The sequence below is a fragment of the Rhinatrema bivittatum genome, chromosome 4, assembly GCF_901001135.1.
Source record: "Rhinatrema bivittatum chromosome 4, aRhiBiv1.1, whole genome shotgun sequence".
In the NCBI taxonomy this organism is placed as follows: Eukaryota; Metazoa; Chordata; class Amphibia; order Gymnophiona; family Rhinatrematidae; genus Rhinatrema; species Rhinatrema bivittatum.
In genome coordinates this window covers 437,403,996-437,429,302 of record NC_042618.1, presented here as the reverse complement: position 1 = coordinate 437,429,302, position 25,307 = coordinate 437,403,996, and the positions used below count along the sequence as shown (strand labels likewise).

At 43.1% G+C, this 25,307-nt stretch overlaps 1 pseudogene; it reads left to right on the top strand.

Moving 5' to 3' along the window:
• Positions 1–25,307, top strand: part of LOC115089436 — a 1,328,227-nt pseudogene that overhangs the window by 1,024,608 nt on the left and 278,312 nt on the right.

Here is a 25,307-nt window from a genome sequence, read left to right as displayed (position 1 = left end):
TAGGATAGTAAACTATCTACAATCGGGTGGATTTCTGTACCCAAGGCAACATAGATTCACCAGGGGAAGGTCCTTTTAGACAAATCTGATTGACTATTTTGATTGTGAGACTAGAGAATAGGATCAAAGAAGAGTGTTCGATGTGATCTACTTGGATTACAGCAAAGCATTTGATACAGTCCCGCACAGGAGGCTTGTGAATAAAATAAGAAGCTTGGGAGTGAGCGCCAAGGTGGTGGCATGGATTGCAAACTAGCTAATTGATAGGAGGCAGCGAGTAATGGTAAATGGAATCTACTCTGAAGAGAGAGCCGTGTTAAGCGGAGTGCCACAGAGATCAGTATTGGGACCGGTTCTGTTCAATATCTTTGTGAGTGACATTACAGAAGGGACAGAAGGTAAAGTTTGTCAATTTGTGGATAATACTAAGATCTGCAACAGAGTAGACACACCTGAAGGAGTAGAGAGAATGAAAAGTGATTCAAGAAAGCATGAAGAGTGATCAAAGATTTGGCAGCTGGAATTCAATACCAAAAAGTGCAGAGTCATACATCTGGGATACAGTAATCCAAAAGAGCTGTATATGATAGGGGGGTGAAAGACTGATATGCACTAAGGTGGTCCTTATTTTTCAACTTTTGAAATTCTTTGCTCCCAACCCCTAATCTTGCTCCAATATATGAAAAAGTGCTCCTTGCCAAATTTCAGCTCAAATGAATTATTTTAAGGTAACCCCCAAAGGCCTTAAAGTTTCAAAATTCACCAAAATTTAGTATTTTTTATTTAAAGCCTTTGGATTTCATATTCAAATGTTGTTTGGGAAAATAATAGTCAAGGATAATTGAAAGACAATTTTATTTATAACTATTTTTTCATAGTTATTTACATGAAATAAAAATTAGCCAAGATATTGAGCAACAATTGAAACTAAAAGAAAAATACTTCGCAAAATAACGTCTAAAATGGAAATAATAACAATAAAAATGTAAAAATAAATACCAGATTTTACTGCTTCAGTAGGCCAATTTTGGTAGCATCTGGGTACTTTTTTCTGTGTTTACTAACAATCTGTACAATATATTGCTTTTCTCTATCATTCTTGGTCAGAATGTTCTGATATTCTTGGATTAGCTTCACTCCTCTCTTAGCCACGTCATTTACTACTACAATACTTCTCAATGTTTCCAACCCATGTTGGAAGTTGACATCATCTTTCCAAGCAGTTTTTTAGAAAAGTTGTGTTTATTGAAAATCTTAAGAAGCACATCTTCGATTCTGCGGAAATAAAATCATAGAAGTGTTTTTCTCTTAAACGGTTGATGTCTTCACTACTAACAATGTATCATTTTATTTGATTTTCTGCATCGCTGTCTTCTGAGGTCATCATTATAGTTGCCTTTTTTGCTTAATGTCTAGTGGAACTTCACTTCATCATCAAAGAATGTGAATGCTGTAATTTCTGGTGATAGATAATATAAATGGTTTGCAAATTTTTTCACGGTAGCAATGCTAATTTCTGGATCTACATCCTTATACTCGATTAATTTCAGTAAAAAATTGTAATCTAGATACAGAGAGATAGATTTTAAAAACATACGCGCGCGCGAACAAAAGTATACCAGATTTTATAAGATACGCGCGTAGCCGCGAGTATCTTATAAAATCCGGGGACGGCTCGCGCAAGGCTGTGCAAAATCGGCAGCCTGCCTGCGCCGAGTCGTGCAGCCTGCCTCCGTTCCCTTCGAGACCGCTCCGAAATCGGAGCGGCCTCAGAGGGAACTTTCCTTCCGCGTCCCCCCACCTTCCCCTCTCTTCCCCTATCTACCCCACCCCCCAGCCCTACCTAAATCCCCCCTTACCTTTGTTGGGCAAGTTACGCCTGCTTGAAGCAGGCGTAACTTGCGCACGCCGCCCCGGCATCCCCCGGCACAGGCCGCAATGCTGGGGGACTCGGGACCGCCCTCCTGGCCCGCCCCCGAACCGTTGCCATGCCCCCGGACCCGCCCCGGACTGCCCCCTGCTCCAGACATGCCCCCGGACACGCCCCCTCCCGCCCCTTTTACGAAGCCCCGGGACTTACGCGCGACCCGGGGCTTTGCGCACGCCGGCGGCCTATGCAAAATAGGCGCGCCGGCATGCGAGTGCCCTGCGTGCGTAAATCCGGGAGGATTTACGCGCACAGGGGTTTTAAAATTTACCCCAGAGCTTTCAGAGCCAACGGTGCTAGGAACCAGGCTTGTAAATAGAGTCTGATAAGAAAAATGCATATTCTTCTGATTGAATCGTTCTCATTTTGGTCAGTTTAAATTGATCTTGGAATAAATATATTTTAAAGGCATAAATAGTAGGGATGTGCCTTCATTTGTGACGAAATAGGAAATAGAGATGATATTTCTTATTTCATCACATTTTGGGAGGGTGATGAAATGATAAGAAAACCCACAAAATTTTGTGTGGTTTTCTTATCATATTTCAGGGGGGGGGGAAGAAAGGGCACATTAAAAAAAAAACCCTAAACCCACCCCAACTCTTCAAATTTAATTAATTGCAACCCCCCACCCTCCTGACCCCCCCAAGACTTGCCCGACCCCTGCCCCAAGACTTACCGAAAGTCCCTGGTGGTCCAGCAGGGTCCTAGGAGTGATCTCCCCCTCTCGGGCTGTCAGCTGCCACTAATCAAAATGGTGCCGATGGCCCTTTGCCCTTACCATGTGACAGGCTATCGGTGCCATTGGTCGGCCCCTGTCACATAGTAGGAGCAATGGATGGCCCGTGCCATTTTTTAAGATGGTGCCGGCTGTCCATTGCTCCTACCATGTGACAGAGGCTGGCCAATGGCACCGATAGCCCCTGTCACACGGTAAGGGAAAAGGGCCATTGGCGCCATTTTGATTACTGGCAGTCGACGGCCCGAGAGTGGTAGATCGCTTCCGGGACCCCTGCTGGACCACCAGGGACATTCAGTAAGTCTTGGGGGGTTGGTTGGGCAAATCTTGGGGGGTTGGGAGGGTGGGGGGTTGCAATTAATTAAATTTGAAGAGTTGGAGTAGGTTTGGATTTTTTTGGGTTTTTTTCTACAATCCCCATTGTAATTCAGGGCGGGTTTCAGGCTTCGTTTTAGGGGGGGGGGTAGATAAACGGAATGAAATCAGCCTAAACTGCGGGAAATAAAATTTCCCGCGGTGGGCCGATAACGAAGGCTGAACCAAAAGGTTCTGCCGAATCACATCTGTAATAAATAGCCTTTGCCATCCATCGAGCTTGGGTCACAGCTCCAGGAACGCAAAGCACAAACTCACTAATATGAGAACTTACTAAAATCTTAATGAACAGAATTGTAACTTGAAATCTGTGTCTGAACTTACTGGCTGTAAGACTTGAATTGAACTGACTGAGAGTTGTTGAGTGATGCCATCTATATATAGGCCTCATAACATTCTTGATGGTTGTGGAACCTTCTAGAAGGTTCTAGAACCTTCCACAACCTTCTTTAAGCTTCCAGAAGCATTTTTTATTGCAAATTAAATTCTCTTTCAATCATATTCTATACTTCTTTTGAAAAAAGTATGATAAAGAAGATAAAAACAGTTTAATATAAAAAATATCGATTTTGTTAAAGTCTGAAACTTCAGGGCCTTTGGGGGCCATTTTAATATTATCTGATTGAGCTGAAATTTTACAGAGTACTTTTATACAGATTGGAACAATTTTGGAGGCTGGGAGATGAAAAATATTTCAGTTCACAAAATCATATACAACTAAGGGCCACTCTAATGTGCACAGACTAAAAGAGATATCTTGGGGTGATAGTGTCTGGGGATCTGAAGATGGTAAAGCAATGGGACAAGGTGATAGCTAAAGCCAGAAGAATGCTGGGCAGCATAGAGAGAGGAATAATTAGTAAGAAAAAGGAGGTGATGATGCCCTTGTACTAGTCCTTGGTGAGGCCTCAACTGGAGTATTGTGTTCAGTTCTGGAACCCGTATCTCAAAAAGGATAGAGACAGGATGGAGGCGGTCCAGAGGAGGGTGACAAAAATGGTGTAGGATCTGTATCGAAAGACCTATGAGGAGAGGCTGAAGGATCTGAATATGTATATCCTGGAAGAGAGGAGATGAGGAGGAGACCTTCAGATACCCAAAAGGCTTCAATGATGTATGGACTTCAAACCTTTTCTGTTGGAAAGAAAATAATAAAACTAGGGGTCATGAAATGAAACTCCAGGGGGGTTGACTCAGAATCAACATCAGGAAATATGTCTTCACAGAGAGGGTAGGGGAGGCCTGGAATACCCTTCTGGAGAGGGAGGTGAAGAAGAGTCAAAGAATTCAAAGGGGCATGGGATAAACTGTTATGATTCTGAGGGTGGACCCTTGGTCCGAGGTAGAGTTGACACTACTCCAGAGGGTAGCTCTTCTTGGGTCCCTACCATCGGAAGACGAGGCTGGACTCAGGTGACCCCTTGACAACTGAGAGGAGATCTGGATGCAGGCACCTCCTGCGGGTCATATAATCCAGATAGCTGGCGCCTCCAGCAGGTCAAAAAGTCAGTCCAAGAGCCGAAGCTCGAAGAGTGGTCAGGAGCCGGTCCAAGGGTCAAAACCTGAAGAATGGTCGGCAGCCGGTCCATGGGTCAAAGCCTGAAGAATGGTTGGAATCCGGTCCACAGGTCAAAACCTGAAGAATGGTCGGCAGCCGGTCCAAGAGTCAAAGCCTGAAGAATTGTCGGAAGCCGGTCCACGGGTCAAAGCCTGACAAATCCAACCAACTGGGAGCAAAGCAGAACCAGGAACAAGAAGCCAGGAACACGGAGCACCAGAACCACCAACTACAAGCCAAGAAGCCAACCTGGAAGGTAGAGTTCATAGGGAGGAGCCACGACAATTTCCTGTCGTGGTTCCTTTAAATGAATGGTCTCTGCCGCATGCACGGCTCTAAGGAGCTCAGAGGGGGAGGAGTCAGCCTGGCCGAGAGGGAACACAAGCGGCTGGGCCCAGCAGCGGCAGCGGCCGCGAAGTGTCAGAGCGGAAGCCTGCCTGCCTCGGTGGGATCCCCGGAGGCGGTCCAACGCCTCGGGTGAGCCCTTGGCCCCGGTCGTGGACTGCCGCGACTGGCAGCCATGACACCTGGTCCCGGTCGCGGCCCCCCATGGCCGGCAGCCATAACATAAACACTGTGGATCTCTAAAGGCTAGAGGACAAAAATGAGATAAGTGTGCAAGGCGGATAACTTGCAGGTACAGCGGTTATTACCCTTAGCAGAAAGCATGGAGATTACTACCCTTAACCATAATGCTTTGATGCTTTTAATGCAACTGCAACATTGCTCCCCACTAGAAGGCGGGGGAAAAGAAGAAATAGATTCAGAAGACAACCAAGGGCCCCAGCTTCCCTTATGCAGACATAAGGGAAAAAGCACAGGATTGTTTCTATGGCCAAGTCCTAAAGGAAATGAAGAAAGCATGCATGGGAGTAACTTACTGGTGCGGTGGTTATTACCCTTAACCAATAAGCCTGGATATTTTTTATACAACTCCAACATTTGCTCTCTGCTTCAATGGCAGAGGGGAAGAAAGGGAATTCTGGTCGCCACATCTCAAAAAAGATATAATTGCGATGGAGAAGGTACAGAGAAGGGTGACCAAAATGATAAGGGGAATGGAACAGCTCCCCTATGTGGAAAGACTAAGAGGTTAGGACTTTTCAGCTTGGAGAAGAGACGGCTGAGGGGGGATATGATAGAGGTGTTTAAAATCATGAGAGGTCTAGAACGGGTAGATGTGAATCAGTTATTTACTCTTTCAGATAATAGAAAGACTAGGGGGCACTCCATGAAGTTAGCATGTGGCACATTTAAAACTAATTGGAGAAAGTTGTTTTTCACTCAATGCACAATTAAACTCTGGAATTTATTGCCAGAGGATGTGGTTAGTGCAGTTAGTGCAGCTGTGTTTAAAAAAGGATTGGATACGTTCTTGGAGGAGAGGTCCATTACCTGCTATTAATTAAGTTGACTTAGAGAATAGCCACTGCTATTACTAGCAACAGTAACATGGAATAGACTTAGTTTTGGGGTACTTACCAGGTTCTTGTGGCCTGGATTGGCCATTGTTGGAAACAGGATGCTGGGCTTGAAGGACCCTTGGTCTGACCCAGTATGGCATGTTCTTATGGATTTAGACAGCAACCGAGGGCCCTGATTTTTACAGTTTGGGAAACTGATAAGCATTGGAGTAACCTGAACAGAGTAACAGTTAATACCCTTAACAGAAGACATGGATTACTACCCTTAACAAATAAGCCTTGATGCCTTTGATACAACTGCAACATCACTTTCTGCTTCAAAGGAGGGTGGGGAGTGGACGGAAAGAGAAATTTGGATTCAGAGACAACCAACACGAGCCATGATTTTTTTACAGTCTGGAGTACTGATGCACAGTCTTTAAGGAAAAAAACAAAACACAGGACTGCTTCTACATCCAAATCCATAAGCATAGCACGTCAAGCAGCACTGATTGATACATGGAGGTACTACCATGGCTGATACATGGCAGATACTACCATGGGAAGCTTGTTGGGCAGACTGGATGGACCATTGGTCCTTTTCTGCCATCATTTCTATGTTTCTATGTATATTATCCAATGTCAGAGCAATTCACAAGGCCCTCTTTATCACTGCCCCGACATATAGAATCACTTTCATTCTACCAACATCTAGAGTTGGATAGAGGAAGACGTTTGAATGTGCTCAAACCTTGATGTCAGTTCGAGCTTTGGGCAATAAACTAAAAATGCTTGCTTCGCACTTCATTCACCAAAACATTTTGCGCTGCCCGGCTCCATAGAACTCAATGCCAGTCTGTTGCAATCTCCCGCAGAGAGATAATATTCCTGGAGTTTCAGCAGGGCGATGGTATTGATTATTTTATTTTTCTCTGTCTGACTCAAGTATTTTTAAAGAATGCTTTTCCTCTTGACACAGATCCCGTGCGTAATCAAAACTTGGATGGGTCAGGGTTTGGGTGGGTGATCTCTTTTATCCTGTTTCTTTCAGCGCTCTTTTTTAAAATACTTGATTACACATGCAGCCACTTTTTGAGAATCCTTGCCCTGAGATAGCTCCTTCTGTATGACTTTATGCTTTTTCACTTCTCTCTCAGAGTTCACCCCATGGCTGATTTTTCTGACTTGCGTTTAAACTAGTTGTTGGGAACACTTGATGATCTTGACCTATGGAATCTCTGCACATCTTTTTCATCTGCAGTATATCTGTTTGTTCTGTGGTGTGACCATTGTATAATGAATTTTTTTGACCTATTTTTGGTGAATTTAGTTCATTTGTGAGCCCAGTCTGTTAATTGCTGGGCCATTGGGTTCCATGAAAAGTGTGGTTATCAATTTAAAAAAAGAGTGCTTATTTTTTTTTGTCATCTGACACAAAAGCGTTGGGGCCAAATGCCTCAAGGATTTTAGTGATATTTTTGTTTTCAGCAAAATGCAATAGAAAATCTTACCTCTGTAGTCTCATGAGAACTTTTTAAAGATTCAGTACTGAGATGGCTTTATTAGAAATGTTTCCATGTCAGTTGTGCTTGATTTAACATACTCTGCCAAGCAGAAAAGGATAACAACTATCTTGTCATCGATAAAATAAAAAAAAAAAAAGCAAAAAAGTGAATCAGAACCAAGTATCTGTGATGATCGGGGAACCATTTGATTTCCTTAGGGGGCCTGTGATGTGGGTACTGAGATTGGGTCACACAAGCTCACTTGTACGATGACCACCATTCAGTTCACATATAGAGGAGAAGATTTGATTTTATATTGGTCGTCTGGTAAATATTATTCACTGTAGCAGAGCCGCTTTTGGGTGCGCTTTAATACACATTTTTTTTTTCTTGAGAAAGGACATATACAAGAATACTATTTACTAATACACAATTACTAATACACAATTAGTATTAGTAGCAGGAAAAGGTTTGAAGGGAAACAAGGTGGTTAGTAAACATAGGACTCTAATCTCTAAGGCTGCTTCTATTAAGCACCTGAATGGAGAAATATCTGTTGAAGAAAGCACAGAAAGAGTTGATTTGCTTATCTTATTACAGAAAGATTAGGGAATAGAAACATTTTCACTAGCCAATTAAATGTTATATCCAAAAGATATCAATTGACAGTAGAAGCCCACTGGATCTCGTACCTGAAGTAGCTCTTTAAAAAATAATTCAGTGATATCATGGGGATTTTTTTCTCATTTTTTTGAATCAAGCAGCAATCCCCTAGATGGAGTTTTTTCCACCACAATAACTGACCCCCTTTCTTCGAGTAGAAAGATGATAACAGCATCCACACAGGACATCGAACTGCATTCACTGGCAGTTGGCTAATGGCAGAGTCCATCTTCACAGGGAATATTGCTTAAAAGCGAAATTATGTGTTTCGCAGCAGCTAAAAGCACAATCCCTTCCACCAGATTCCCAAACCCAGAAAAACCTCGTTAAGCCATCTTCTGGGATGTAGACGGGTCACACTCTCTCTTGTATTTAAGTAGATTAGCTTTTTGAAAACTCAGAGTGGAAAAATGGCAAAAATGTTTTAGTGAAGATACTGATTTTTACTTTTCTGAGGATGAGTTCCTTTGGAAAGTCAAGCAGGTCATTTGCATGTTACAACAATAGCCTATGTTGCTAAGCATCCATAAGTTTAAAATGAAAGCTCATTGGGAACTCTCAGAGCAGCAGTAAACGCGAAAGAAGGAATGATATGCCAGCGTTTTATTTTAAGACAACAATACTGCATTTTTTAGAGTTTATTTTTAGCATAACTGTGTGCTATACACATACAAGTAGATGAGAAGCTCTTGTTAGTTGGCTGTATTTCAGCAAAATACACCTCTGCTTTAAAACAAATAAATACATTTACTCATACTGTAAAATACAAATTCATGGGTTGATTTGTGCTGGTCATATTTTCTACTTTTGGTTCTACTCCATTTCTGATAATGTGTATCTGTCACAGTATCTTGTGTTTGTGACCACTGGGCCTTCACTTTCAATGCAGCAAACCATTTCTCGTTAACAGGCTTGGCCTGAAGATGTGCTTGGGAAGGTGGCAAATCATTTTCTTGATGATGTAGAAATGTCACAGGAGATCAGAAGTGAGGCCGTGTTCATGTGCAAGCACTTCCATCAGAGTGTTGCAACTCTCTCTGAAAGGTATTTAAAATCTGGTACCCAAACCATTAACTCTCCATTACTATACTGCAGAGATGTTATTCCTTGTGTTTTTTTGGTTTAACATGTAGCATGCTTCTTGCATGAATACTTGACAAAAAAAATCTGGTATACTGTAAACTAATTGCCACTGTGCAAAAGTTAACATGGGAATAAATTAACTTTTTTGTATGCAATTATTTTCATTCTTAAAAGCCTCATTAAAGTGCAAATACTGGGGCAAATGTACAAAGCATTTTCCCCACAGACACAAAATGGTAAAAAAAAAAAAAAAAAAAGGAGAATCTCTGACCCACTATGATGTAACCTTGTTCATTTTATCATGCCTTTCCCCGGATAGCCACTAGGAACTGCTAGTGCCAGAGAGACAGTCAAAGAAGGCTGAACAAAGATAGCCTATAATTTTGTACCTTTTTTCTTTCTGTCTCATTTCTCTCACTTCTACCTTTGGACATTTGTACTGAGCCTTACATCACCAGTGTCCCTTACTAGAAACATCAGAGTAAGACAATGAATAATGTGGAGGTGTTTCTCAAGATTTGGATTCTACAAAACTCTTGAGCTCATTCTGGCTTGTACTCTTTTGGCCAGTCTTCCATCCTTGGAAGGAAGCAGAGACTTCAAGGAGAATAGAGATTTCTTGAGTTTCAAGGAGGATCGTAAGAGTGAGAGAACCAAAAGAGGTGAACATAAGAACATAAGAAATGTCATGTTAGGTCAGACCAAGTCCCATCAAGTTCAGCATCCTGTCTCCAACAATGGCAAGGCTGATTCTCAAGTACCTGGAAGAGCCCAAAAAAGTAGATCTTGTTACTCATTCCCAGAGATAGCAATGGTTCTCTCTAGTCTACTTGGCTAATAATGTTTTATGGACTTTCCCTTGAGGAACTTCTCCAGCCTCTTTTAAACCCTGCTATGCTAATCGTCTTGACCTTGTCCAATGGCAACAGATTCCATTGATTGTGTGTTGGGTAAAAAAGTACTTGCTATGATTTGTTTTTGATCTGTTGGTTGTTCCATGGTGTTCACTCATAATTTTATGAACTTCTATCATGTCCTCTCTCAGCCTTCTCTTTACCAAGCTGAAGAGCCCTAACCTGTGTAGCTTCTCATCATAGGGGTGTCTTTCCATCCCGCTTATCATTTGTGTTGCCTTCCTCTGCACCATTTCTACTTCCACTATGTCTTTTTTTGAGATGGAGCGACCAGAACTGCACACAATACTCAATGTGCGGTTGTACCATAGATCAATACAGAGGCAATATGATGTTTTCGGGGGGGAGGGGTTCCCATTCATTTTCAGATCATTCCTAACATTCTATTTGCTTTTTTTGACTGCCAGCATACACTGAGCTGAGGATTTCAATGTTTTGTCCAAGGTTTTTTTTCCTGGGTGTTGAGTCCTAATACGGAACCCAGAATTGTGTACCTGTAGTTGAAATTGGTAAAAAGGAAATTAACTCATTCTTCTTGTATGCCATTGAAGATTTGCCTTAAGTATTTGAAGAATGGGATTTCAGGCTGGAGTCAGATAAGACTGCCAGACTTGGAAACCCACTTCTGAGTTACTGCTGTCCAGGAGAGTCAGCAGGGGTTCTTCTTTGCAGTCCATCTGCTAGACCTCAGAATCTGCATCAAGGGAGTCAGGTACCAAACACAGGGAGGGTCTGTATCCAAAGAGTACCTCTACTAAAATGGGAAGGGTGGTAGAAGAAACCCCTAGAGTATGCTGATTGTACTTTTTATTTTCTGTATGGATTGCACCAGAACCAAGTGTACCAATTGTTAGATTATTCACCAGCATCAAGTTTCCCAGTAAATTGATTTATTTTTAGCAATCCCAGTCTGGTGTGTTGTGTGGTTTGTAGTACTTGGGCTTGTCAATCAGAGAACTTCCTAAACCTAAGAATCTTGGAAGATGATTTGACTCCCCTCCGTCAAGAAATAACAAGGGGAACGTGGAGTGTTTGCTTGCACCACTAAACCCGACTGTGCCCCAAAGTTCTACTAATCTGTGCAGCAGGGCTTTTACATATACTGTCCAAGCCTACGTGGACCTTTCCCTTATCAGAATCTGTCCCAGCTCTCTGATCACCTCCTTGTCCGGTGTGCACACTGTTTGATTATTTATCCAACTCTTCCATAGTCTGTATTGCTCATTTATCTGCAGGCCAGTGACTAAAGCGTCAAGGAACTTTCTTTCAAGATTTCTGATTTTTTTCCACCTTCATAATCTTTGCCCCGCATCTTGACTGTAGCCAAGCTTCATAGCAAGACCCAGCTCCCTCCAGGATTCAGTAACTGATGTTCAAAGCTGAACCAAAAAGCATTCCCTCCCCCTTAGTGATTGAACACGCATCGCTCCCAGCCCCCAGTGGGGCTTATGTGGGAAATGAAACCCTGAGGTAGCATGCACCACAATCTCTGGGACATGACAGCAACCTAGAACAAACTTGTTGCTTTTTTTTTTTTTTTGCAACATTAATGATTCTAAGTAGATTTAAATGTGAAAGATATCAAAAATTTAGAGCCAGCATCCTCTGCAATGCTAACATTTTTTGTAGCAAACAGTCCACAAGCCTACACCCTAACAGGGTTAATTTCAATGGAAAATGTAAATGTAACATACTATCGTAGCAATTACAAAAGCCCATTTACCCATGTTAAGTGCACTTATCACAGGGAAGACCTATTGAGAATGCAATACCATATATTGTAGCAAGTTTTTTACGTGGGTAAATGGGCTTTTGAAAATTGCTACAATAGTATGTTATATTTACATTTACATTTTCCTTTGAAAATTACCCCATTGTGGTACAGAAAAAGATTCTGGCATACTTATAAAATAAAAAATAAGAAAAAAACCAGCACAACATCCAAATCCAGCAAAAGAATTTGGTACAAAAAAACCCCAAAAATCCCACTGAGCCTCAAGAAAAGAATATTTAAGAGCAAATGAGAAAAAAAAGGGGGTTTCTAAAAGGGTTAGTCATTCTTATGCCCCCAGATTCCAGCATTTTTATTTGGTTCCATTCCTAAAGCCTTCATCACCAGGGATAAAAATATCGAGAGCCAGATCAGTGCCATCAAGCCTGCTGCCAGAAGCTTTTTTTTCCCCACAGACACAGAATAGGAGAAGAGCCCTAGTAAAATCTAACTCATAATTCTAAAATAGCCCAGCAAAACCTCCCAAACACACAATCCATTCAGTTCCTATTTCCTAGAAATCTTCTCTGCCCAAACTAGGGATGGCATTAATATAACCAGAGAGAATTATGCCCTAACCTACACAAGCAATCCACCACAAACTCAGTCCCTCCCCTCTGCATCCTAAGCAACTCTCCAAAGGGGAAACCCTAATTCTCTTGACTCATCTGTTTGTTTGTTTTTTCTCCCCCTTCCTATTTGATCATTTGCTAGTGTGGCCATAAACTCACAAGAGCTCTGTTTTATTCCGCCTCAGGAGGCTGCCGAAGAAGCTGCTGTGTGCTGGGACCTATACCCTTCCTTTTTGGTCACTCATTTTCACAATCCAATGTGTGCCTTTGCTGAACATGTGGGACTTAATTGCATTGCTTTTTGCTACACAGTGACAAAGTAGCTAATAGCAGATAAAGACCAATCATTCCATCCAGTCTGTCCAGTTATTCCGGTCCACGGTGTTAATGATATAGCCCAGCTGCTCGCTGTAGAAGCTAAACCACTTGTAGGATATCACTCATTTTCCAGGCTTATTATTGGTAAATATAAATATCTCCTTGAAAGTGTGATTATTAGCACTTTATAAGTTAATTTTATCTGCTCGTTTTCCTAAAAATAATGTCTTTCATTTAAAGCAGAATGTCTGACTAATTTTCTCAAACTATCAATTTCCTGTTTCTCACGCTAGTAGTGCTGTGGCGTCGGCCGGCCACGGGCTCCGCAGCCGGCCTTCATCACCTTCTGCCGCTGCTCTCGCGATGCGAGGGGAATGCCTTCGGTGCTGCTCTTCCCTCCGCAGCCCGGCCTGCAGTCCTTGGCCTCGCAGCGCGGTGGAGACGCCGCTGTCACCGCCCCTCCTCATGGGTCCTCTTTGCGGCAGAGACGCCACCACCGATTCCTTCTTCTCCCCGGGTTTTCCCAGGGCGCATTCACGCTCCCCTTTTGGATTTAAAGGGCCCGCGGCACTCCAAGGCTGCCAGCCTCCCGGCTGATGTCACTCACCTGGCCTATTTAAGGCAAGCTCTGACAATCAGAGCTTGTCTTTGCAACAGGTTCCCTCGCTCCTAGTTGCCTTCAGGCCTTTCTTCAAGTTCTTGATTCCTGCTACTATTGGACTGCCTTTTCGAACTTGGACTTCTGCATTGCCTGACCATGCTGTTGACTCTCTCCAGACCTCAACCTCTGCATTGCCTGACCACGCTGTTGACTCTCTCCAAACCTCGACCTCTGCATTGCCTGACCACGTCATTGACTCTCTCCAGACCTTGACTTCTGCATTGCCTGACCATGCCATTGCCTCTCTCCAGACCTCGACCTCTGCATTGCCTGACCACGTCATTGACTCTCTCCAGACCTTGACCTCTGCATTGCCTGACCATGCCATTGACTCTCTCCGAACCTCAACCTCAACCTTGCTTGCTTCCAAATTGCCACCAGCCCTGACTCCAGCTTGCCTTATGGCGCTTCTTCTGTCTACATCCTGGACTTAGCCTATTCAGGCTTCGGCCTGTTCTTGCTCGGGTGCCCCCTGTCTGGCTTTGCTTCTATTAGCGTCCGGGTCTCTGCGACTCCGCCTCGTCCAGTATAGACTGTCACTCTTCTCTGTTGCTGCCTCTGGGCTGACCTTGATCCTTCCATCGACTATGTCTGACAGAGGCCCACCTAAGTCCAGCCGGCCCTGGCACCCAAAGGCTCAATCCGTGGGGAACGAGGGCTGGTATTGGTGAAGCACCAGCCAGCCTCCGTCCATCAGCCCTCTCTGCCTGCCGACGATGGGGACCCGCAGGATATTTCCTCCGGGTTGCGTCAACACCACCTCGGCCCAAGGATCCACCTCCGGCGCAACAAGTGCTAGTGGAGGCACCAGTCCTCCAGTGCTGTAGTGTAAACTGGTCAGAATTTCAGGATATCCTCAATCAATATGCATGAGATACATTTGCATGCAATGTAGGCAGTGCATGCATCTCATGAATATTCAGTATGGATGTCTTGAAAAACCGACCGGCTTGCGGCACTCAAGGATTGAAGTTGCCTACTCTTGCACTAGTGACCCTTTGTTCTCTTCCTTTTACCAACTATTGCAGGAGTGTCCAACTCCGGTCCTGGAGAGTTGCAAATCGGTCTGGTTTTCAGGATATCCCTAATCAAGAAGCATAGGTTGAGTCAGAGTACATGCACGTTTTTTCTCTCGCATATTCATTGGTGCTATCCTGAAATCCTGAGTGATATGTGGTCCTGACGAACTGGAGTTGGACACCCCTGAGCTATAGCATTGTATAGCATTTTGCTTGCTTTTCTTTTTTTTTTAAAGCAACTACTATGTCACTTAATGGAGACAAAGAAATCAGTCTAAATGAATTTGTCAGCAGCATTGTAGTGGTTCTCTTTAATGAGTTGCAGAGCATTTGCCAACATTTTGGGAAAAGCTAAGATGCCTAGGAAAGGGAATTTCTCTCTCCCAAGCAAAGGTATGCTCCTGCATCAATGGAAAAACACTGCCACCCTCCAGCATAAAGGCACAGATGTTGAAAGTATTTTTTCACACCTGGCAGTATTGTGTTGAGGCCTTTTTTTTTTTTTTTGCTTTCTGATTGTACATCTGCCTCTATGATGGCACAAGTGGAAGCCTTATTATTGCTGGCTCCCTGCTGAGGCAGCAGTACAAACTGTCTGTGGCTTACAATAGTGCAGAATCCCTTTGTAAAAAAAAAAAAAAAAAAATAGTTTTCTTTCTTTTTTTTTTTTAATAGGAGGTGCTCACCCTTATTTCATGACTGTAGTCCCTATTTTTGGAAACTTCCTCCCATGAGAACAGTCTTCTGCTTTATATTCATACGTTTGATTTTTACAGGCATAGATTTTGTAATAACAAACAGCAGGGGAACAGCCCAGTCCTGTTCCATCTTTAATACATTTCATTCATTGCAGGGTAGGCTGCTGTTCAGCAGAACTGTTTCTACGGGGGTCTTGTGCCTTTTGAGACCATGCTTTTAGTATCATGGAGGTGATCCACTCAGACTCCCCAGAGGAGGACTGGCAGATGCATGCTCCAGGGGTGACCCCTACCGGTACAAACGCAGTGCTGAAGGCTTTAACCATGGCTGGAGCTCTACCTCCTACCTTCCAGGGGCTATTAATTCTGTTGACACTGAGCAGAGACAGGCTATTGCTTTCAGGAGAAATACAACATTCGGCTCGGCTTCTTATAGCACATAGCTGAAGGTGGAGAATAAGTAGAAAGAGGGGAAACAAGTTAAAAATAAAATAAAATAAAATAAATGGCCACAATTGTTTCCTGTCCTGAGTCTGACCGAAGCCATGCTAACAATTTTGGCTAAATGACCATTTTGATCATTTGGAGAGTCATTTTCAAAAGTATTTCTGCACATAAAAGACTGTTTTACCTGCAGAAGTGCTTTTTTTTTTTTTTTTTTTTTTTTTTAAATTGCCTGCCAAATACGCAGGTAAACTTGTACGGGTATGTCCTAATCACATGCAAGGTTACCTGGACTGAGCTCAGGCATTCTAGTGGGGGGAGTTGGGGAAGGGTTTGCAGTCACACCCACCCATATGAAAATGTCCATGCACACATAAATTCCCTCCCCCCCCAAAAAAAAAAAAAAATTCCAGATTTAGTAGGATCATTTTCAAAGCAGTCTCATGTGAGCAAGTCCTCTTTGAAAACTGCTGTAGCTTATGGGCATATATGCCAGCTAACTTATGTGCAAAGTCACTAAATGTCCTCCTTAGGGGGACAATTTTGAAAATGGCTGGGGAGGTTATAGGCCCACAGGTCCTTAGTACCCATAAACTTGCACACTCGTTCTCAACGGGAAACTCTCCAGGGGGTTTCCCTTTGAAAGTGCAAGCTGGCAGCACTGCAGCCGCAGACTTTGTGCCTCCATCCCGCAGGAAACTACCATGCAAAGTGAACTCCCTTCCAGCCCTTCCCTACCCAGCCCCGCCCCTGTTTTGCTCATGACTAAAAGCACACGAGCTGGGAAGCAATGCATGCACTTTTGGTGATAATGGGGAGGAAGGCTATTTTCAAACAAGCTACCTAGTCATGTTAATCATTGTGCGGCTGAAAATTGTTCACTAAATAATAGAGCATTATGCTGACCAGCAGGATAGCGTGTTCTTAATTTTTTTTTAAGGCACAGTTTTCAGTAGATATTAGAACTCATAAAATATTCATCGAAATAAGTAACAGCAGGGGTTTTTATTTTTCCTGCTGACCTAACCTTGGAGACATTCAATTCAAAATTAGAAAGAAAAATTTTGGATAACTTGCTGAAACTGTCTATCTGTGCTTGGTTCTCAGGGAAGCAGAAGAGTCATTTTATAGGATTAATGAGCACAATATATTCTTACTTCAGGCAGACACGCAAAAAGGAAGGCACATTGACTGTTGTAATGTGGATAATATTCATTCTGACACAGAGTTGTAAGTGCTGTCATTGTGTTGGCTTGGTGGACAGGTTCTTTGAATCCCTGTAGAGAAGAATCTATGTCACGCCGACGTCTCACCTAGAACTAATTAAGACTTTTAAGAACTTATTAGAGCATAAGAGTCTGGAGCTGGTAACCAGCAAGAACAGATACTCAATTGGACTTGAAAATCTGGATTATGCATCTTCACAGGTGAGTAAAATATGCTTGGAGCTGGTAACACAGATCTGGTGGTTCCCCACCCACTCACCCCTACCCCCAAACATTGTCTTCCCGCATAGCTGAAAAGAAAGGCCTGCAGAAGCCCATTGTCAACGGGGGCTGAAATTAACAGTAGCCTAGGGTTATCAAAATTTCAAAGCAGATGGACCAGATTTCTTGTGCTTTAATTAGATTATAATGTCCTGTCATTAGAAAACAAAGCAGCCAGACTGTCACTGAAATCACAGGAGCAATTGAAACTTCCTCCTGTGTGGCAGAATTTGCAGAGTTTTATTATTTTAATGGCATTAGTTCCAGTAATACGACATATTCCATTTAAAGCAATGAGCTGCACAGTTGTTTGTTTCTGCCGCTTATTGCAAAGAAAATTGTTTCATGTAATATGAAACTGTTCTTTTAATTATGGTCTATTAAAAACCATGAAGAACACCAACGCACATACTCTACCTGCACCACATCTTTTCATTAGTAGATTAACCTTAGTAATAATTTGTTATTCATAATTGGGAACTTTTTTTTTTTCTTAGGTAGTTGGATCTATTTAAAAGATAATTTGACTTTAATAGAACTGTGAAGATAATAACCTTTCCCTGTATTATGAATGCCAAAGCGATATGAGAACCTTTGAAGAAGTAAACAGAGATTGAGGGATATATTCAAGGCTTCAACTTTTAAGGCAGGAGGCCTACCGCAATGTTCTACTGAAATTACTTTATCTCACTAGCGCCAAATGATAAAAATTAAATGAATCTGCACTAAAGGAAATCTGACTAGTCAGTGGGAGATTGTCATTTAAATAGAGATTTCTTCCTCATGCTTGGCAGTCAAGCAGCTCATCCTAACATGGCATTATTGAAAAGCTGAATTTTCAACAGTGTTTGGGGAAAAAAAATACTTGTATTGTGATTCAGTCATTCAGAAAGCAACGGTGTCATTAATATACTGATAATAAAGAAAAAGCAAAGTCGGTCTTTAATACTGACTGAATGTTTTGTTTTTACTTTTCATAAAATTAGGGTTATTTATCAATTTAGTATAATTAGCTACAATGTGTTACATGCTTTCTCAGTTATATTTGATGTGCAACATATGCCTTGGTTAATACATGTTTCTGTGATTATTTATCTTGTCATTGTGCAGCTACCCAATCTTCTATTATTTATTTATTTTTTTTTACAAAGGGTAAGTTTATCCTTCTGGTTCATCTATGGTTCAGACAGCTTGGTATCCCCAATGAGATCAGGTAGCAGGGAGGTAACTCACTATATTAAATCGAGTTGATTTGATCTGTATCAAGAAATTCGGTATAGAAAAGCCTTAAATAAATAAATAAATATTATACAGTCTCAGCCAAAAGCCCTAAGAAGAATCCTCCTCATGTCTAAAACCTTATGTTTGATATTTGCTAAAAGATTGAGTTGCCACTAAAATGCTCCCTCTATGAACAGAACCATTATCTTGCAGTGGAGAACCTAGAAAAAGTTATACCGTAAATCAAACTCTTCTGCTGCTGTACCAGGAATCAGCTGGTATACTTTCCAGTCATGGGGTAATGTCTCCAAATGGGTCTGTTTTGTGCATGCCTTGACAGCAGTGAACTTTATTCGTAAACCAGGGTATACTGGGCATAAGTTCAGTCTGTCAAATGTACTTCTACTGCTCTTCCTAATACTTGCATTGTGCCAAAGAGAACTTCCTTCTGGAGTTCAGAGGATGTGATATATACCAGGCAACACATCAAATTGCACTTGGAAGTTCTTTTTAATTAGGCCAAAGGCAGGAATATTTGGGAAGGCCACTACTTATCCCTGGTTATGAGCAAGAAGGATTGGATCTATTCTTAATCTTTGGGATCCTGCTGGCATTTGTGACCCGGATTGTTAATTATTGGAGAAAGGATGCTGGGCTTGATGGACTTTTGGTCTGACCCAGTATGGCATTTCTTATATTTCTCTCCAGGTTTATTTACAGAGTAATCACTTGGGTCGCTTTCCTCTTACTGCTGGAGAAAAATATAAGAAATGCCATACTGGGTCAGACCAAAAGTCCATCAAGCCCAGCATCCTTTCTCCAATAATTGACAATCCGGGTCACAAATGCCAGCAGGATCCCAAAGATTAAGAATAGATCCAATCCTTCTTGCTCATAACCAGGGATAAGTAGTGGCCTTCCCAAATATTCCTGGCTAATAATGGTTTATGGATTTTTCCTTCAGGAACTTGTCAAAACCCTTTTTGAACCCAGCTATGCAAACTGATTTCATCCCATCCTCTAGAAACAATTTCCATTGTTTAAATGTGTGCTGAGTGAAAAAAATACGTTCTCCAATTTGTTTTAAATATGCTACCTATTATTAATGCTTCATAGAGTGTCCCATAGTCCTACTATTATTTGAAAGGGTAAACAGAAGTTGTACCCCACTCATGATTTTGTAGACGTCTATCATATCTCCTCTCAGCAGTCTCTTCTCCAGGTGCTAGAGCCCTACCCTATTTAGCCTTTTATCATAGAGGAGTTGTTCATTACCCTTTATCATTTTGGTAACCCTTTTCTGTAACTTTTCTAATTCTGCTAAATCTTTTGTAAGATGGGGTGACCAGAACTTGAAACAATACTCAAGATGCAGTCACACCATGAATCAATGCAGAGGTATTATGATATCCTCTGTTTAATTTCCTATAACTTTGCTAATGATACCTAACATTCTATTTGCTTTTATGACTGCCATTGCACAATGTGCCAAGGATTTCAAAGTATTGTCCACAATGACTCCAAGGTACTTTTCCTGAGTGGTGCTGTCTAATATGGAACCCAGCATCATGTATCTATAGTTTGGCTTATTCTTCCCTGTATGTATCACTTTGCACTTGACCACATTACAACATAAGAAAAATGCCGTGCTGGGTCAGACCAAGGTTCATCAAAACTTGCCTCCTGTCTCCGACAGTAGTCGGTCTGGGTCGCAAGTACCTGGCAGATCACTCACTGTCAGTGATAGAATAACTTTCTCTAGTCTACCTGGCTAATAATGTTTTATGGATTTTTCCTCCAGGAAGTTGTCCAAACCATTTGTAAACCACACTATGCTAAATACCTTGATCTCATCCTCTGGCAAGATTCTATAACTTGATTGTGCATTAAGTGAAAAAGTACTTTCTACAATTTGTATTTTCATGGAGTGTCCACTTGTTTTAGTATTATTTGAAAGGATAAAGCCATTAAGGATGCGCATTTGTTTAAATTGAAAGTACAAAATGCGACGAATAAGCTAATTCATTTCATTCGGGGAGCCCCGAAATGAATCGGGGGCGACCGAATGAAAAGAACCTTATTCATTGGTCTCATTTTAAACAAATACATCTGGCCTAGGTCTAAGCCTGAAGCTGGGGCCTCACCTACAACATAGGCTGAGGCCCAAAGCAAGGATTGCGGCCTAGGCCCAAGCGCGACCCCTGGAAATTTAAAAAGAAAAGCCTTACCTGATCTAGAACATAAGAACATAAGAAATTGCCATGCTGGGTCAGACCAAGGGTCCATCAAGCCCAGCATCCTGTTTCCAACAGAGGCCAAACCAGGCCCCAAGAACCTGGCAATTACCCAAACACCAAGAAGATCCCATGCTCCTGATGCAATTAATAGCAGTGGCTATTCCCTACGGGGCGGATTTTCAGAGCCCTGCTCGCGTAAATCCGCCCAAAACCGGGCGGATTTACGCGAGCAGGGCCCTGCGCGCCGGTAAGCCTATTTTACATAGGCTTACCGGCGCGTGCAGAGCCCCGGGACTCGCGTAAGTCCCGGGGTTTTCGGAGGGGGCGTGGCGGGGGCGTGTCGGGGGCGGGCCCGAACCGCGCAGCGTTTTCGGGGCGTGTCGGGGGCGGGCCCGAACCGCGCGGCGTTTTCGGGGCGTGTCGGGAGCGTTCCGGGGGCGTGGCCGCGCCCTCCGGACCCGCCCCCAGGTCGCGTCCCGGCGCGCAGGAGGCCCGCTGACGCGCGGGGATTTACGCCTCCCTCCGGGAGGCGTAAATCCCCCGACAAAGGTAAGGGGGGGGTTTAGACAGGGCCGGGCGGGTGGGTTAGGTAGGGGAAGGGAGGGGAAGGTGAGGGGAGGGCAAAGGAAAGTTCCCTCCGAGGCCGCTCCGATTTCGGAGCGGCCTTGGAGGGAACGGGGGTAGGCTGCGCGGCTCGGCGCGCGCCGGCTATACAAAATCCATAGCCTTGCGCGCGCCGATCCAGGTTTTTAGCAGATACGCGCGGCTCCGCGCGTATCTACTAAAATCCAGCGTACTTTTGTTTGCGCCTGGAGCGCAAACAAAAGTAGGCTATTCACGCTCCTTTTAAAATCCGCCCCTAAGTAAACTTGATTAATAGCGATTAATGGACTTCTCCTCCAAGAACTTATCTGTAGGGTATCTGTTGAAGGCTGGATCCTGGTGCCGGGGTCTTGGCCTGGATGCAGGCCCGATGCCAAGGCCTCAGCCCAGACGCAGGCCCAACACCATGACCCAATACGGAGGCTGGCTCCTGACACCAGGGCCTTGGCCTAGGCCAGGGACCGGGCCCAACAGCGCGACCCGACCTGGAGGCTGGGTCCTGACACCAGGGCCTTAGTCCATACCCAGCCCGATGCCGCGTCCCGCCAGGAGGCTCCATGCGTTCTCTTCTTTCTTCTTCCTGAAACACAATGACTGCTTCCACTGGGGTTGCACCAGTTTAATTAACTCTGGCACATTCGCTCCAGTGGACAGCATCATTTTGATGTACAACAATTGCGTAAAATTGCCGTACATCAAAATGGCGGTGTCCACTGGGGTGAATGCACCAGAGTTAATTAAACTGGCGTGACTCCAGTGGATGCAGTCATTGTGTTTCAGAACGCCACCTCTGGGCCTCAGTCTTGCGTATGCCAAGGCCGAAGTGATCTGCAAGTCTTACGTCCAAAGCCTCAGACTTGCGTAGGTCGAGGCCGCAGTGACCTACCACCTAGTCCAAGTCAGCGGATCCCCACTGGACCAAATAAATTGGGGACAGGGGGGATCCTGGCCCCAGCATTTTTCTGGGAGGGTGGAAAGGAGGGCTTGCTTTGGTTTTTGGCTGTTTTGTTTTTGGTTTTTTTTTAATTGCTCTATTCATTTTTTTCATACAAATTAAAAAAATCAAGCAATCCATGAACCGAAATTTGTGGAAAATAAAACCTCCCAAAAATGAACTGAAAAACGAATCCCCTGCACATCTTTAATAGCCATCCTTCCACCCCACTCATGATTTTATAAACTTCTATTTTGTCCACTCTTGGCCATCTCTTTTATTTATTATTTATGTATTTATTTAAAATTGTTTGTGACCCACTTATCGCAACAATAGTCATTCTAAATGAAGAACATAGTATATAAATGTAGATTAAAAACTAAATTACAAATATCTTAAAATAAATAAACATAAGAACAGAAAACAAAATTCAAATCATAGTTAAATTATCCAAATGCTTGCTGAAATAGATTTTATGAAACTCTTTCAAATCTAGAAAAGCTTGCAAATCAGATGAAAGCACATTCCATGATACAGGGCCAACCACTGAGAACGCACAATCACGTATCGCAACCAAGCTCCCCTTTTTAGGTGATGGAATTAACAATTCTTGGCTTTGAGAACATAGTGAATGCTCATGATAGAGGTCTTTAAGATCATGAGAGGTCTTGAATGAGTAGATGTGAATCGGTTATTTAGACTTTTGGATAATAGAAGGACTAGGGGGCATTCCATGAAGTTAGCAAGTAGCACATTTAAGACTAATCGGAGAAAATTATTTTTCACTCAATGCACAATTAAGCTCTGGAATTTGTTGCCAGAGGATGTGGTTAGTGCAGTTAGTGTAGCTGGGTTCAAAAAAGGATTGGATAAGTTCTTGGAGGAGAAGTCCATTAACTGCTATTAATCAATTTTACTTAGGGAATAGCCACTGCTATTAATTGCATCAGTAGCATGGGATCTTCTAGGTGTTTGGGTAATTGCCAGGTTCTTGTGGCCTGGTTTGGCCTCTGTTGGAAACAGGATGCTGGGCTTGATGGACCCTTGGTCTGACCCAGCGTGGCAATTTCTTATGTTCTTATGACTTGGCCTGGACCAAGGCCTCTGTGCTGGAACCAGGCCTAATCCCTATGGAAGCCTTTTTTTTTTCTTTTTTAAAGCATCAAATACAAAAATACCTGAAAATTGTTGGGTATTTTCGTAGGATGCTATTTTCAGTTTTTTTCCATTCAGTGTCAAACAAAAATGCCTTATGTGTTGTATTTTTACATTTGTTAAAAACAAATGCACATCCCTTGCATGTTCCCAAAATCCTCCTTAGCAAAGATCAAGGCAAAGAATTCATTCAGGTTTTTTTTTTGCTATTTCCATGTCTTCTTGATGCACCCTTTTTAACCCTTTGGTCATTTAGTAGCCCAGCTGACTCCCTCACAGACCTTTTGCTTCAAATGTACTTGAAAAAGGTTTTATTAGTGGGTTTTTTTCTCTAGGGCAAGCTTCTTTTCAAATTCACTCTTGGCCTATCTTTCCACTGTTTTTACATCTAACTTGCCAGTGCTTTTCCTCTTGCATGCTTTCTTCAATTGGGTCTGCCCTCTATTTTTTGGAATGATGCCCTTTTGGCTCTCACTGCCTCTTTCATCTCCCCATTAAAGAGCTTGGCATATTACAAACTGGTGGTCTTTATTAGGACAAACATTCCAAGCCATCTTAAGCCTACACTCCCATGCTAAAAATCATGAATTTGATGCACTCCATAGAAATTGTAAGGAAGAAACCTGCACTAGAAATATATGTTTGCAAACATAAACTTACATATACCATATTTTCTAGTGTATAAGACGTGGGATTTTTCTGGCATTCCCGTCACTGTGCCTTATTCACTGGTGCAACTAATATGTGGTGCTTTCAGTGACAGCATGTCTCTGTTTCCTTACTGACAGAGCCTCCATGCCGCTCGCTTCTCCGTGCGGCCTCACCAACAGCCGCTTGCATACCACACAGCCCACTAACATTCGGCGCTCCCCTAGGATGCCTCCCACGTGGCCTCACCAACAGCTGCTCGCAAACCATGCAGCCCACTAACATTTGGCGCTCCCCTAGGATGCCTCCCACGTGGCCTCACCAACAGCTGCTCGCAAACCATGCAGCCCACTAACATTTGGCGCTCCCCTAGGATGCCTCCCACGTGGCCTCACCAGCAGCCGCTTGCATACCACACAGCCCACTAACATTCGGCGCTCCCCTAGGATGCCTCCCACGTGGCCTCACCAACAGCTGCTCGCAAACCATGCAGCCCACTAACATTTGGCGCTCCCCTAGGATGCCTCCCACATGGCCTCACCAATAGCCGCTCACACACCACACAGCCTTACTAACATTTGGTGCTCCCCCTAAGACGCTTCCCATGTGACCTCACCAACAGCCACTCACACACCACACAGCCTGCTAACATTCAGCGCTCCCCTAGGACACCTCCCACATACGTCCAGAATGCTCGGCACTCACCTACTGACCTCATCCTCTCACATTGCATCACCATGATTACCTACGTCTTATCTAACGATGTGACTTATTTACTGAATTTTTCATGAAAAGGGCTCTTAAGAGAGGGTGCGACCTATACACTGGAAAATATGGTACCTGCAATAACAAAAATTATCAAGAACATTGTGACTTTGGTGTCCCAGTGAAGTATATTTTTACTTTTACGTTTTGTCTTTTATTATTTTATTTTATAAATTGTTAATCTACTTGTTATTTGTAAATTGCCTTGATTTTCTGTCAAGAAAGACAATTAAGAAAATTCAATAATCTAAAACTAGACTAAACTAAACTAGATAATTCTTGTATGAATTCTTAGATCTTGATGCATATTTAAAAAAAGAAAAACTTTCCATGAGTAAGACCAAGTATTTGTTGGTCTTACTCTCTTTAATTGGACAGCTGTGAAACAAATGTTTGTGTTTGCTTTCTTACTGATCAGGTAGCTATTATGCAACAGGAACTGACAGAGCTGAAGCCTCTGCTGATAGAGCGGAGTGGAGAGACAGAAGAACCGGTAAACATCATTGCAGATGAGACTTCAGAGGTGGAAGTGGTTAAGCGAGGAGTTGAAGCGGATGAGGCTGCTGCTAACAAGGCTGCTCAGGAAGCCAAAGCTATTAAGGTATGT